Source organism: Anomalospiza imberbis, chromosome 7 (genome assembly GCF_031753505.1).
Source record: "Anomalospiza imberbis isolate Cuckoo-Finch-1a 21T00152 chromosome 7, ASM3175350v1, whole genome shotgun sequence".
NCBI classification, from domain to species: domain Eukaryota; kingdom Metazoa; phylum Chordata; class Aves; order Passeriformes; family Viduidae; genus Anomalospiza; species Anomalospiza imberbis.
In genome coordinates this window covers 29,818,065-29,832,464 of record NC_089687.1, presented here as the reverse complement: position 1 = coordinate 29,832,464, position 14,400 = coordinate 29,818,065, and the positions used below count along the sequence as shown (strand labels likewise).

The window sequence follows — 14,400 nt, the reverse complement described above, 5'->3', positions numbered from 1 at the left end:
ATGAAGGCTGGCAATTCTGTGGAGTTTACCAATTGCTGACAGTTTCTGTGAAGCAGCTGGGCAACTACTTTTAAATTGAGAAAGACTGTAAAATATATTTACAGCCTTTCTAAAAAGATGGGCCAGATGGTCCCATAGAAATAGGAAAATGAAGGAAGCATTAATGAATCATCCAAGAAACCAGAAATCTTTTAGTGGGTGGTACAGTCCATTAAAAAGAAAAATCACCCCAAACCCAACACTACCCAACTCCTCATAAAGTGCTGTTTTGCTTACCATAATTTAAATGCATTTATAGGCATATTGCATTTCTATATAATTGCAGGGAAGCATGATTTTATAACAAATGAAGTTTGCTTTTGTCATGTTAATAGCATATTCCATTACCAGATGAGATTTAAAATTTAATTTTTTTTTTAAAGCCAGGAAAGTCTGAATGGGAGAGAGATTCTCAACTAGAGAAAGGTCTCTAGAAAGAGTTCTGGACTTAGTAGATACCCTATTTGATAATAACTAAAACTCTTAGTTGCCACTGAGATAAGAGCAAACCAGGATTCAAAGTTCTTTTAAATTGAATGGCAGAGAGAGAAATCTCTTGTGATTTCCTAGTCCATGCAGCTCAATAATGCATGTTTGGTTTATTAAAGGATCTTATTCTCCAGGACATTATTCAAGAACTGATCCTTCTAGTGCAAAGTGAAATCTCTGTAATACTTCACTATTGCACAACTAATTGCAGCTTGTTATTCATTTCTCCATTCTTAATTGTTTTCTATCCTTTTGTTTTTCCTTTCTCTCCAGGGAAAAGAATGAAATGCCTCTTTTAATTTATTAAGCTATCAATAAACTAGCTTGACAAAAGCAGAATCCTATTGAATAAGAATTGTACAAGTTTGAAAACAAGCTAATGAAATGAGCAGTTACCCTTGATAACACACTTACCATTACTGAAGCTCTTGATGCCTCTTTAAATTAAGTGCTAATGATCAAGCCCTATGGTGCTGTTGGATTTGGTAAAAATCAAACACAAACAGTTACTATACTTTCAGATTACAGGAGTAAAGGCTATCACTTGTAGAGCTGTAATTGCAGTTCACATGTTATTTGCATGATACAGTTTTCATGCCTCCTTGAGACACAGCCTTAGTTTGATTGTTACCTGTTGAAAGAAAGTTGACCTGTTGCTTCATATCTAATGGAAAAGATTGAGTGTTTTTATTTGTTCGGTTTTTCCATTTTTGGGCTTTGATTATGTGTCAAATGAGCTTTTGAGCTGAATCCAGCCTTCAGGTACAACTCAGCACAACTCATTCCTGGACATCTGTACAACACTTTCAGAGGAAACCTCTAAGTGGCCACAGCTGAGACAAGGAGTGTGTGATCCTTCCTGGCTCTGCGCCATTTTGTGCCACGTCTGCCTCTTCCATCCACCTGGAACACTTGCCCTTTGCTCTAACTCTCAAGCTCCATCTAAGACCAAAATAGTAAAAGGCTCATTTTAAATAACCACTAAGCCATTGTTTGATGCTGCTTCTGGAAGCTGTTTGTTGCCAAATGGAAATATTTATTTTAATGTGTGTTAGACCAACAGCTAATTGTTGGAACAGAATAAGGTCTGAACATCACGTTAGCTTCACTATTTTTATTCCAATTACAGATATGTGTACTGCACAGTCTTAATAGAAATATACTTGTTTTGGTCTTCTTAAAAATATTTTTGTTTTGGTACATAATATATTTCCTTACAGAATTCATCATGCCCTTTAAATTTTAGCATCCATGTAACATTATTTAAATTTTTAGTATTTATTATTTTCTTTTTTTTTTTTTTTAATAGTGCTTAAGAATCTGGTATCAATTTCTAAACCAAGGAATATTGTTACAGAAGAAAAATTGGAAAAAAACAGAGTGGTTGTTTTTTTTTTAAGGAGCTCAGTTGAGGAGAAACTATTTTCAAGCTCTGTTAGTGAAAAAGGCAACCTTCTTAACAATGGAAAGATTTTTTCAGGCTTGATAGACCTGCATGATGGATCTCTCAGAAGATGATTGCAAAAGTTGGTCTTTATTGATAAGGTGAGCTTAATCTTTAATCAATATTCTGCATGCATTGATTCCATCTGTATTATGGAAACATAATGCTCACACTCCATATTTTGAACATATTTCTGAACTGCCTTATCCTTGGAATATTTTCAAGAATAATTTTATTATATTCATTTTTATCCACCAAGTTGTTTATGTTTTTCTTTCTCTCGAGTTGCCAGTCATCATCTCGAGAGTCTAGGTTTTCTACTTGAAATATGCAGTGTATGAAATGTGAAAACAGGACATGTCATATTGCATCCTAATTAGAAATGGTGAGACCTGGAGAAAAACAACCTAAGCACGAGCCTTTATTTGAATTTTGAAATTAATTTAGACTGATTTTACCCCTTGCACTCCCTTTCCATTAATATTCCAGCAGAGGAATTTAGTGGCAGGTATAAGTGCTTAAACAGCTAAGTTTAAGTGAGCATTGAGGCTTACACAAAAAAAAAAATTGAAACTTACAACAACAGCCTCTGATTTTTTTTCTTGGTGATGGGTGTGGAGCATCATGGTTGAGCCTTTGTGTCTGCAGGTGACACCCAAATTATCAAGAAGCGAGATTCACACCAGGGTCAGAGTTGGCAGCTGCCTTTAACAGTAGTGTGGAGTTTCTAGCCCTGTATATCCTGTTTTGCAGAAGTCTTAGGATAAAAAAAACTCCTCCTGCCATAAAATAAAGAATAAACACAGGTTGCATTTACGTCAAGAGAAGCTTCACCTCTGACATGACAGGAAAATTGGGTCAGATGAAATCCTGACTAACTTGATTTTCTTTAGTAGGAATGGAACAAATCTATAATTAGTTGATATATATTATATTGTATAATTCAAATTAGTATAGTGTGCTTCTGAGACCCAGTGATGAGAGTATTCATTCAGATTTCAATAAAAATATATTACCTGTAATTAGTCTACTTCATCATTGTTGGATGCATTAAAAATGTCCCCTGTTTTAAAGAAAATTATTATTCATTGAACTTCAAAGGAAATTGAGCAGCAAACAATATCTAGTGTGATTTGTCTCATAATTAATACACTTATTCACTGTGAAATACAGCAATATTGCTTGTTATTTTTAAATAAAGCATAACACACCGTATTTTTAAGGCACTGGGCTATTACCCAGAACAAAATACTTCTAGCAGATCAGAGTGACATTTAGCTTTAGCACTATAAGTACCTGCCCTGGGTAAATAAAGAAAACAATTTTTGAACAAAATTGAACATTTATTTGGCAGCAGAAAATCATAAATACATTTCATAGCCAACAAGCCTCAAACTATTCTTACTGTACTTAGGTAAAGGGTATGGATGCATAAAGAAAATTCATCTCAGCAATATGCTTTCAGGCATAGAGAAATCTTGCCTCTTGTCTCAACCCAGTGCTTGCCCTCCTTTCCCAGTGGATTTTTTATTTTGTAATACCAGTGCTAAAAAAATGTGAGTATATGCCTTACGCTGTTATTGCTTTGCTTTTAGTTTGCTTGCCGTCCCTTTTTCCCGTTTCTGTTTCACAAGCTTCTACTAGACCACATCTCCCTTCTCAGTCCCTTTCCCTCCCTGTCAAGTCTTTCCTCACCCTCACTCTCTGCAGGACTTCCTGGGGGCTCTGCTTCCTACTCGGGGTCCCTGTGCCAGCACCTCACCTGGTACCCTGGCACTGGGAGGGGACTGAGGAGCCAGGCAGGGGTGGTTCCCAGGCACTGCCACCTGTGTCACAGCCCCTTTGCTCCTCCACCACTGCCTTTTACCACCTGTGGTTTCTCTGCCACTAACTGCTGACCTTGTTTGTCTCCCTCCAAAAAGCTGGGCTCACACACTCTTCCCCAGATGCCTCAGGCAGGGGCAGCCTGGCAGTGCTGAGCTGGAGCTGCTCCTGCCAGGGGCCTGACCTCAGGAGAGCACAGGCCCTCCAGGCTGGGAACTGGTCCCTGCAGCTCCTTCTGTCTGCCGTAATTATACCTGGGAGGAACAATTTTGCCCAAGGAATTTTCTGCAAGTAATTTGTGGCAACTACTGGCACAAAAGTATGCAGAAGAAAATTTTTTTTTTTTTTTTAACTGTAGTATCTTTCCCAGCATTTTAAATGCCTGAAAGTCTACCAGCTTATACTCTTTATCACAACAAATTCCTGTTGCCCTCCATTGTTTTCATGTACGCAGGGTAAGGGCATTTTATGCAAAGAACTCCTCCGGTCACTTGACCACTTGAAAATGTGCATTTCAAATGTGTTTGGAATAAAGTAGGAGTTGCCATTCTGTATCATATTTCACAGGTTGAGAAAGGGAAAATGCAGAACTAGGATTAAATTCTGCATTAGCAGTTGAATGCTGTGAGTTGCACTTATCAGAGGCTGAAAAAAAACAGGCATTTGGGCTTTCCTTTCCTTTGAATCACAGAGCACCCATGGCTTCTCTCTCTTGCATTCTCATCATAAAACCATAAAATACAGTTTTTAAATAAATTACTAAAGAAAATAATAAATTAAGCTTATACAGTGCCCAGGCAGTACAATATATACTGATATCAGCAGCTCAAACATTTACAAATGCAATAGTCTTGCATCCATCACTGTAATGTGCTTATCACTTGTGGAATAAAGCTGAATACACAACAGGAAAGAATTCCTGCCACAACATATCTCAGGCGTTTTCCCATAGTTTTTAAAATGGCAAGATTGCACATTTTGCAACTTTAAGTAATTTGAGAAGAAAGAATACTGACTGACTTCCCATTTTCAAACTGATCAAAAATTAAGGTGCTTCCCATGCATCCTCTGGTCACTACAACTTTATCTGAATAATTGACCTTACCTGCTTTGAGCACAGGTAGAAAGATGCAGATCTCCAAGCAACTGAGTTTCTTAGTATCTATAAATAAAACGAATAAAAATATTAAAATCCTCAGGGCCAGACATCTTCCAGAAAAAAACAATATTATATTCAGGTGTTTGTATTTTCATGAGGCTGTCATTCATATTTGTCCCAGGTCGATGGGACTGGAATTTCTTGCAATTGCTTGGTCACTTATTGACTGAGGTGATGTCAGGGCAGTTCTCAATAGAGAAATGACCCTAAAAAGACTCCTGACACTGCTGTCACATACTGACACAAACAAGCTAAAGGGGGAAGTCATGGCCACTGATTGTCCTGCAGCAGTGCTACAAAGAGAGGACTGGACACTTCAGAGGTACTGATTCTGCTCTGTGGAGGAGAAACAGCTACACAACCTCTGTGGCCCTGAATTAATTTTTGACTGAAATGTGCAATATCAGCCTCCTTTAATCCACCACCTGGGCAAGGCAGGCTCAGCAGGGCAAAATGCACTGCTCCTCTCGATTAGCAGCAAACAGCCATTCCACTTTGCTCTGCCCACTGCCAACACAGGTATTTTTAACCTGCAATTTATTGCTGTCTGTCAAAGGTGAAAAGCATTAAGCAATTAATTATTTGAAGTGATTTAAGAGACAGCTGGAAGCCAGGGAGATTTCAAAAAGTAGCCGATTATTATTAATTCATGTGGTATTCATTAGTGTGTCATTAATGATGCTGCTTTCATTGATATTTGATATAGAATGCAACACTATTGGAATTTCTCTGCAATTTAACAACTGCTTAAGAATATTTCCTGAAATCTGAGAGTAGTACAGATTATTTCAAGCTAACATTTAACACTTTATGCAATGTCAGGGGTATTATGCACCAGAGTGCTTAGCACACATGGAGAAATCCAGTCTCCAGCTGTGACCTGACAAAATGCTTCCCTACCATGTCCAATCAAATATCAAATGCTACATCACTAACCAAAGACTTTGCCTATAAAACTTAAATCAGGAAACACCCTTCTGTTCCAGCCCATAAAACTTGTGGATGCTGACATCCAACATATCAACAAATTCCCTGGGCAAGCAAATGGTGATCCCAAGAGGATCCTTCAGCTGCAGATGTCTACAATAAAGGTACTATTACCTTCCTTCACTATACACTGTCAGCATTAACTTTGCATCTCAGGCTTTTGTAAGGTATTTATGCATCCACTACATGCTGGATCCTTTCAACAATTCACTCTTCACAGTCCCACAGGCATGTATTTACTGTATAATCTGCATTCCCCTTCCCACCAATATATTCTGTTCAATGATGTTGAAGTTCATATACTCACTAATAGAAACCAGATTTTTTTATCTAAAGACCATGAATATATAGTACAATTCCTGGCAGAATTTTCATACATTAAAGAAATACAGCTCTATTTTAAAATTAAAGAGCTGCAAAGATAATTTCCTGCTCTTGGGTCTGAGCCTGTGAAAGGCACCACACCCACACAAGTATCACCTGAGGGCTCTCAGTCCCTCCCAGTACCAGGTTATTACTGACTGGCCCAAACAGAGAGCTCTGCAGGCAGCACCCACATGATGTCCATGGAGAGAAGTTGCTGTCCACAACACCTGCCTGGCTACAGAGTATTAGGCATTGATAAACAAACATCTCATTGTGGCTCCCCTCAGAGACCAGGCTCAGCCATCATAGACCAGGTTCAGCCGTGCCCCTGAAGACAGATTATCAGACCAAACAATGGATAAAGAGCTCCTACATGACAAAGGACGCGCTGTTACACACTGTGGTGGAGCTCACAGTTTGAAGTGCACAGGAGCTTTATTTTTCCTGGAAAGGAGATAAAAGTTGAATAGAAAACATCATTTAAGAGATAAGTGTTGCATTATGGCAGAGTGGGATAATTTGAAAATAATAGGTCTCTTAATTTTCAAAGACCCTAAATAGGCTCCAAAATGCTCCCCTAATGTAACTTGAACATATACTTGTCAAAGAAATTACAAAGATGACTGCAAACATCTCCCACACGTCCTCACCAAAGTGAATAAGCCTCTGCAGTCTCTCCATATTTCCCAGTTGATCATGGAGAACAGAAGCACCCAAGTTCAGAGACCCCATTCCTGACGTATTTCTAACTAATCAAAAAGCCAAAGTTCTTGGGACTCACACAAGTGCATTACCTTCCACTTTAAAATATTTAGACCAATTGAAAAGTTCCCATTCCATATCTGCCTTTCTATTGCCTGCAGAATGAAGAGGAACTAGTTTAAGTACACGGTAAGATACACCTTTGTGAACACCACCACGTTTCCTTTGAAATGCATTAGTACCCTCACCAGTCCAACTGTGCAAAAGGCTTTCAGGAATTTTTCCTTTTTTTGGGGGTGGGGGAGCTGATTGATGACAGGTGAAATGACAGGATCAACAAAATATTTAATGAAATACATTTCAGGTCCAAAGTGGAGTTTCTGACTTGGGAGTATTTTTAGAAACAGACCTACCAAGCCCATATATGTCTCACAATAAAACTGAGATGAGCAAAAATGGTTTATAGAAGTAAAATAAGTAGTTTACTTTTTGAATCTGTTGTGTCTTTCAGGATACAAGTGTCTTCCATTTAAAAACCTGCTGGATGAACTTAGAAATCTTAAGATCAAACATGTTTTTCTTCTTCATGTTCCAAATAGTTTTAGAGAGAAAATATTTTTTCTACTTCCAATCATTAGGTGAAGCATTAAAGAAGAAGAAGATACAGGTGCACAAAATTATCAGTAGTACCATTCTAATTCAAACTTATTTTCCCTGGCTCACAGATCATAGAACTGTATCAATGCAGGCCCTGATCCTTCTCCCAAAGGTCTTGCTATTGAATTTCAACTAGGACAAAACTAAGCAGTGTGGGGAAGAAAGCAGTGAAATGGGAGCAGATAGAAGATAGGCAGCAACTGTGGTAGAGATAAGAATAGATGGTCACAGGCTAACATGGTGCATAATTTAATGGCTTTCTTGAAGTGCTGAATTCCTTTTGGGGGCTGATCAAGTACCTGCATAATAACTTTCTGTGATGTTGGAAGTGACAAGCACCTTAAAATACGTATGGAATATTGGAAGAATGAAGAAAAAATGAAAAAAAAAAAGTGAGTCTGCTTATTACGCCTCAGTAGTTTTTCTTTTATTTCAAGCAGGCTGTATCTGACTGAATTCTTACTGTCTGAAGGCAAAAGGAATAGTCCCACCCTGACCACATTTCACTTTTAGTACCACTAGATCTGGGTAGCCTAAATCTTAAGGCTTCACAAACATTTCAGATTGTACATATTACCTGTGGTACAGTTCATAAAGCACAAAAATCACTGGCAGTGTGCTAAACTATGCCAGATTTTTTTCCATGACACGAATATGGTGCACTACTTAACCAAGACTAAGGAGCATGTAGTTAAGTGTTCACTCATCAGGCCTGCTGTTCCAAATGCTTGCCTTACTCAGACAAAGGGGTTTTTTGCCTCTTTGAAATGGATAATATTTGATCATTTCCTCCCATGAATAAATCACTCGGCTGTAGTTCTAAAATGGTATGCTACAACATCTAACTCTGAAGGCAGATGAGGACCTACAAAATTTTGCCCAGCGTATAATAAGGCTTTAAAATATAAGGCATCAATCAGATCTGGATCAGTCTTCCAGATCTAGTTTAAATCATGTCTGCTGTCCTTATATTCCCTCTTAAGCTACCCTGCACAATGAAAGGATCCACAGTTTGGCAATTGTTCAGAAATGGTGTGGTGAGTGCTCTAGGAATGGCCAAAGGAAATTTTTTAGTCCTTAGGGTATAGGCCAAATTCTGAAGTGGAACCTCAGTCTGATGAAAGACCTGAGAGTATGTCTATGTGTGAGTTTGCATTTGTTTTTTGGATAAGAGAGAGTCACATGCTTCAAAATATTGGAACATATGCTTAAGTAATGCAGAATAGAAACCTTAATAGTTCCATACTTGTATTGTCTCTATATGAACTGGCACTGCTTTTGAAAATCATCTCTCTTCTGTGCTGCACTGTCATGGTTTAGTCCTTCATCCTCATTAATCTTCTGTTTTCTTTAGGATATCATTTTGAGATCCTCATATAGCCCCAAAGCATATTAATATGATATAAAGTTGCCTATAAAAACTGCAGACCATCCTACTTCATTCCCAGAATGGTAAAACAGAGGGAAGCTCAAATTGTATCACAGGTTAGTAGATTGGAAATTTGGAGAAAATAAAATGCTTGTAGTTTTATCTCATAGAACTATCTTTCCAGGAACATTTTTAGCAGCTTTAGTACTCTTAAGTTCATTATTATTTACCGTTGTATCACAAATTAGTGTGGTGGGATGCTCAACAGATACCTTCACAGAGATATATCTGGTATTTCACATAACTAAATAAAGTTTATTAAATAAATAACTAAAATATGGGCATCCACCTGCTCCAGTGTGAGGTCCTCCATGGGCTGCAGGTGGATCGCTGCTCCACTGTGGCCTGCACAGCTGCCCCACCGTGTTCTGCACACTGTGCTGCACCAGTGCCTGTGCAAATTCCACCTAAAGTATTTCTGCTTTTCAAATATGTGAAATGCTTAATAGCAGAAACTCTTAATTAGGAGACAAATGTTTACTTTACCCTTAGAAGTGGATTTGCTCCTCTGTGACCTAGCAAGTCCTTCTTTTATGTGTGAAGCACATGAGGGATTATTTTGTGAACTGCATGCACTGAGTGTTCTTTTCTCTTCAACCGCACTATGACCCCACTTTCCCCTTACAGTGGAATATATGTCTTTGTTCAAATTCAAGATTAAGAATCGGATTTCACACCAGTACAATAACAAATAAGCTCAGAGTATCAATGGAGTTATGTTAGAGTGCAGAGGTAAAATCAAAATCTGTCCTATTTTCTGAACCCATATAGTATTATCATTTATCTTGTCTTTGTGTACAGTAATCAGGTTGTTAGTGAGTCCATTATTGTAAAGCAGATGGGTAATAAAACTGTCCACACTGTCCCTTCAGAATTTCCTATTTGTGTTTGGAAAAGGAAATTCTTTAACCTGCCACTTCCATCTTGGGAGAAAAGCTCTTTCTCAGTTTCAAGTATACAGGATCATATTTACCACCTGGGACTTTTCAGTTCCAATGCTGTCACAGAGTTATGGGTGGGAGGAATGCTAGTGGTGGAGTTTCATTTAAAAAAAAATGGACCTTACAGTGCTGATGGATGAATTTTAAACATTTAACTTTCAGTCCTGGTTTTATATTGCCTGTTTTGAAGATAATACAAATCTTCCTGCCCTTAGTCCTTTAGGATCCCATCCTTCATACTCATAGCCATGCATGCTGCAGCATTTCAGTCTTAAGAAAGAAGCACTAATGGAAAATTTTCCCACCTCCCCATTTATTGTAATTTGAACAAAAAAAAAACAAAAACAAAAAAAAAAAAAAAAAAAAAAAACAAACCAAAAAAACCCCAAAAAAACCCCAAAAAAAAAAAAAACAACATCAAGTAACAAGTGAAGGGATGAGAGGAAAAGGCCTCAGGCTGTGCCAAGGGAGTTTTACATTGGGTATTAGGAAAAACTGCTTTGCTGAAGGGGTTATCACTGAAACAGGCTTCCCAGGGCAGCAGTGGAGTCACTGTGCCTGGAGGAATTTAAAAGATGGGGATGTGGCACTTAGGGACAGGTTTAGTGGTACACATGGCGATGTTGGGCAAACAGACTCGATCTTAAGGGTCTTTTCCAACCAAAATGATTCTGTATTCCTGTGATCAAGTTTTACCAAGATCTGCATTTTTTGCTGTGATAATTTTCCCCCCTGCATGGTATTGAGGCTCGTTTCATTTTTGCAAAGCAGGCCTCAGGCTCCTAACCTCAGCTGGTGGGTGATGACAAGCCTGGAAGATGAATTAGCCACCACTGAGGAGACAGTGCCAGGATCCTTCAGGTACATGAAGGGGAACAGGCCCCTGGCCCTGGCAAACCAAACACCTGCAATAAGAAATGGCTAATGACAAAGTAGTTCATGCTCTTAAGATGAGAGAAGAAATATATTTTTGTCTTTGAGTTTGGCAGAAGGGAAGTAAGTTAGCACTCCTAGAGGGCAAGTGGCCCTGGGGAGCTGCTCCAGTAGCCTGGGAGGAAGATGATACTGGCATGGAGCTTAGGTTGTTTGCCATAGCATTTATAAAATCTCCTGGCAAATGTTAGTGGAGTGCTGACTTTGCTGTAATGCCCTTGGCTGCTTGGTCTCACAGACTAAATGGTCTGGGGTTTATTACAAGACATATTTATTAAACAAACAGGATAAAGATGTGTGTGTTTCCTCTCATTTGAATTACTAGAAATTTCCATGAAAACATTTCTGGTTTAGTGTCTCTCTTCTGTACAGCAGTTCTTAGTGACACTATAAATGTGTGTTATAAATAGGTCTGCATAACATGCTAGAAGTTTCCATCAGCCTTGGAGTTTCAACACTTTCTGCAACTATGTATTTTCAGAATATTTCCAACACATTCTAAACAAAAAAACCACTTACTTCTTACCTGTGTAGTACCCCAAGTTTAATGTATTATGGATGAATTCTTAGCCATAAGGACTGACTATTCCCATCCACAAAAATGGAATAATGATAATTTACAACAGCTTAAGATGAGAAAATGAATTTTGGATCTATGTCTGAAGTTTAGGTGTAGATAATAGGAGTACTTTTACAATAAATTTTGAATGTCATCTATATGTAGGAGTCTCAAAATATACAGGAAGCTTTGGAATGGGATGAACACTTAAGAATAATTTTATTTGAGATCTACTGATTGAGAAACTGGCTGTTATTTGCCTGGCTATTTACACAGAGCTTGAAGGGGAAGTGAATTTACTTTCGGATAGCTGAAACATCTCTGCAAACACTTCCCCTGAAAAATACTGGTTTAATTTTGTCAGAAAAGTAATTTTACCTTTTTCATTACCCTGACCTGTATAGATGGTTTAGGGATACTCAAAGTACAAAGTCACCACCCTGATCTTCTCTAGACAAGGCAAATTAGAACAAATCAGAGTCACCTACTGGAACAGATGTTTGCAGCAACTGAGCCTCAAGATGCAGACAGACCAGCTCTACTCCAAGATTTTGTCAGGCAGTCAAAGGTACTGCTGCTGCTTTGAGACCTCTTTGGTTCTTTCACAATATCTCTAAACTGTTTCAGCAGTCATACCTTATCAAATCAAGTAATTCCTTGCTTTCAAAGCGTTCCTGGCTACCTTAGCGGAAATTCTTTATGATTTTAACCCAATTCTTTGGTGCCTTATGCAGTATATTTCCTGGGAGCATGTTCCAGAGAGCTGACAGACTTGCCAGATAGGATTCTGGAGAATTTGATAATTTGTATTGACTTGTACCAAGAATTCTGAAATTCAAAGAGGCAATATCATTTCCTCTGCTAATACTGCATTTGTGCATACAAACAGGACATTTTCTAGGACACAAACAGATGAACAGGTCAGGCAGATTTAGGCTAATGAAAACCAAATTGTTCTAGTAAGTGGCCAATCTTTGCCTAAAGGCTTATTTCTTGAATAAAAATTTCAGTCTTTCGGTGGTTCTCATGATTCTCTGTGAGATACTTTTTTTTGTTATTTGTGATAAATTTGGTTATTTTAGTTTATTTTTATTTTGATTACATTGTTCAAAAGTTAATCCCTTACTAACTACTGTCTAGAATAATTGAATGTTTCTTAGATAAATCTCTAATTTTCTTAATTCCATCAGTATGAAAACTATTTGTTTCCATTTGGCCCTTCCCAAGGCAGAAAACCTCATAAGCCCAGATAAGCAATCACTGACAAACAGCAAATATTAAATAAATACTTACTCAGTTGCCTTATCACAGTAATTCCTTAATAGTGATGATATTTCTTATTGCTTTAGTGGATCATATAATTGTTTAATGACATGGGATTTATCCCTTGTTCATTATCCCTTATTTATTTACTGTGAATTTTGTACTACTCTAGAAAATGCTTTCACTGAAAACTGATGAGACTGTCTAGGCCAGAAAGGATATGAAGATATAATTTCCTGAGTCCCAGGCCAGACAGACACAGCTGATGGAGTGGCTGCAGGGGAACAAAGCTAAGAGGAAGAGGAGATGTCCCATGCCACAGAAGAAAGCAGAGCAGTCCAAAGGTGATGAACTACCTGGAACTAATGCGGATGAGTTCAGGAGCACGTAACAAAGGCATCTGAATGGCAATGGCACTGCCTGAAGGGAGGTCTGGAGCAGAGGGAGATGGCTTAGGAAAAAGAGAGAGAAAAACCTGGGGTGCAAATAAGAGGGGATAAAAAACGGGTTTTAGGCCTGTGATGGGGGAAAATAGAAAAGACAGACCTGGGTGTGGGTCTGATCACAGACTGAGGCCATCAGCTGGCAAGGGTGTGGAGAAATGCCTGTGAGACAGGTGACAGAGTCGCTCTTGGGACAAACGAGTAGGTCAAATGTAGCTACAAACAGCTACCATGACCTGCTTTCCTGTCTGTTCCTTCCTGACAGAAACTTAAACATGGGCCAAGAGGCCCTTAGTGTTTGTAGAGAAAGGGATGAAAACAGAAATGTCTATTTTTGCAATCAATTCTTTGCTTGTTTTGTGTGGATTTCCTAGTATATTATTAATAATAAACTTCTTTCAGATAGAAGTTATTTAAAACTTAAGAAAAGCCCAGCAACCTGCAAGGCTCCAAATTTACACAAGGGAATCCTTTTCTTTCAATTTGAGAGAAAGCCTGAAAAAGATATTTCAGATTGTTTGAAAGATGATGAGGAATAGGTACAGAAATACAGGAGTCACAACATTCTTCAGAGCATTTTTGCTGCTTTCCTTGGCACTGGAAGAGGAGGGTTTTCACCCCTGACTGAAGCATTTTTAAATGGATTTTTACCAAGAGGGAGAGTAGGAAGAGTTCCCTGGCGTGTACTTGGCAGACAACATTTAATGGCTCACATGGGTCTGAGCCTTGGAGTCCTGTAAGCAATTCTCATTTTTTTTACTTTTCACAGCCTTAAATTCCAAATTTTAGCCTGCTGCCTGGGGCTCCAGACTAGGAAATCTTGGAGGGAATTTTGTTCTGCTTAGACTATCCCACTTTGTCTTTTGTGACCAGATGTGACCATCATTCAGAAGACAATACATCAGGATTTCCCCTCTGTTCAACCACAGTTACTCCTATTTCTGATGCCAGGTAGAGTCTGCATAACAGTAGCACAGAATTATCCACTATGGTTTCAATTGCCTGACTTCAAATACAAGAAAACACTTTTCCCAGATTTTTCTTATTCTCTGTTTACAGTCATTTGCAGCTTAGTTATTCATGCTAGGGTAGACTAAATTATTTACCTGTTTCCAGGAGTTCCTCTTTTTTTTTTTTTAATATTAGTCTCACCTGAAATAATTAG

The 14,400-nt window shown here is 38.3% G+C and overlaps 1 long non-coding RNA gene across 1 annotated transcript in view; it reads right to left on the bottom strand.

Annotated features, from left to right (window-relative positions):
* Positions 1-1,123: 1,123 nt before the first annotated feature.
* Positions 1,124-14,400, bottom strand: part of LOC137477366 (uncharacterized) — a 33,268-nt gene continuing 19,991 nt past the window's right edge. The window contains exons 5-8 of the long non-coding RNA XR_011000959.1: positions 10,825-10,942; positions 4,902-4,958; positions 2,989-3,035; positions 1,124-1,192 (exon numbers count right to left, since the gene is read on the bottom strand). This is a non-coding gene — a long non-coding RNA (uncharacterized lncRNA). The remainder of the gene's footprint in view (positions 1,193-2,988; positions 3,036-4,901; positions 4,959-10,824; positions 10,943-14,400) is intronic.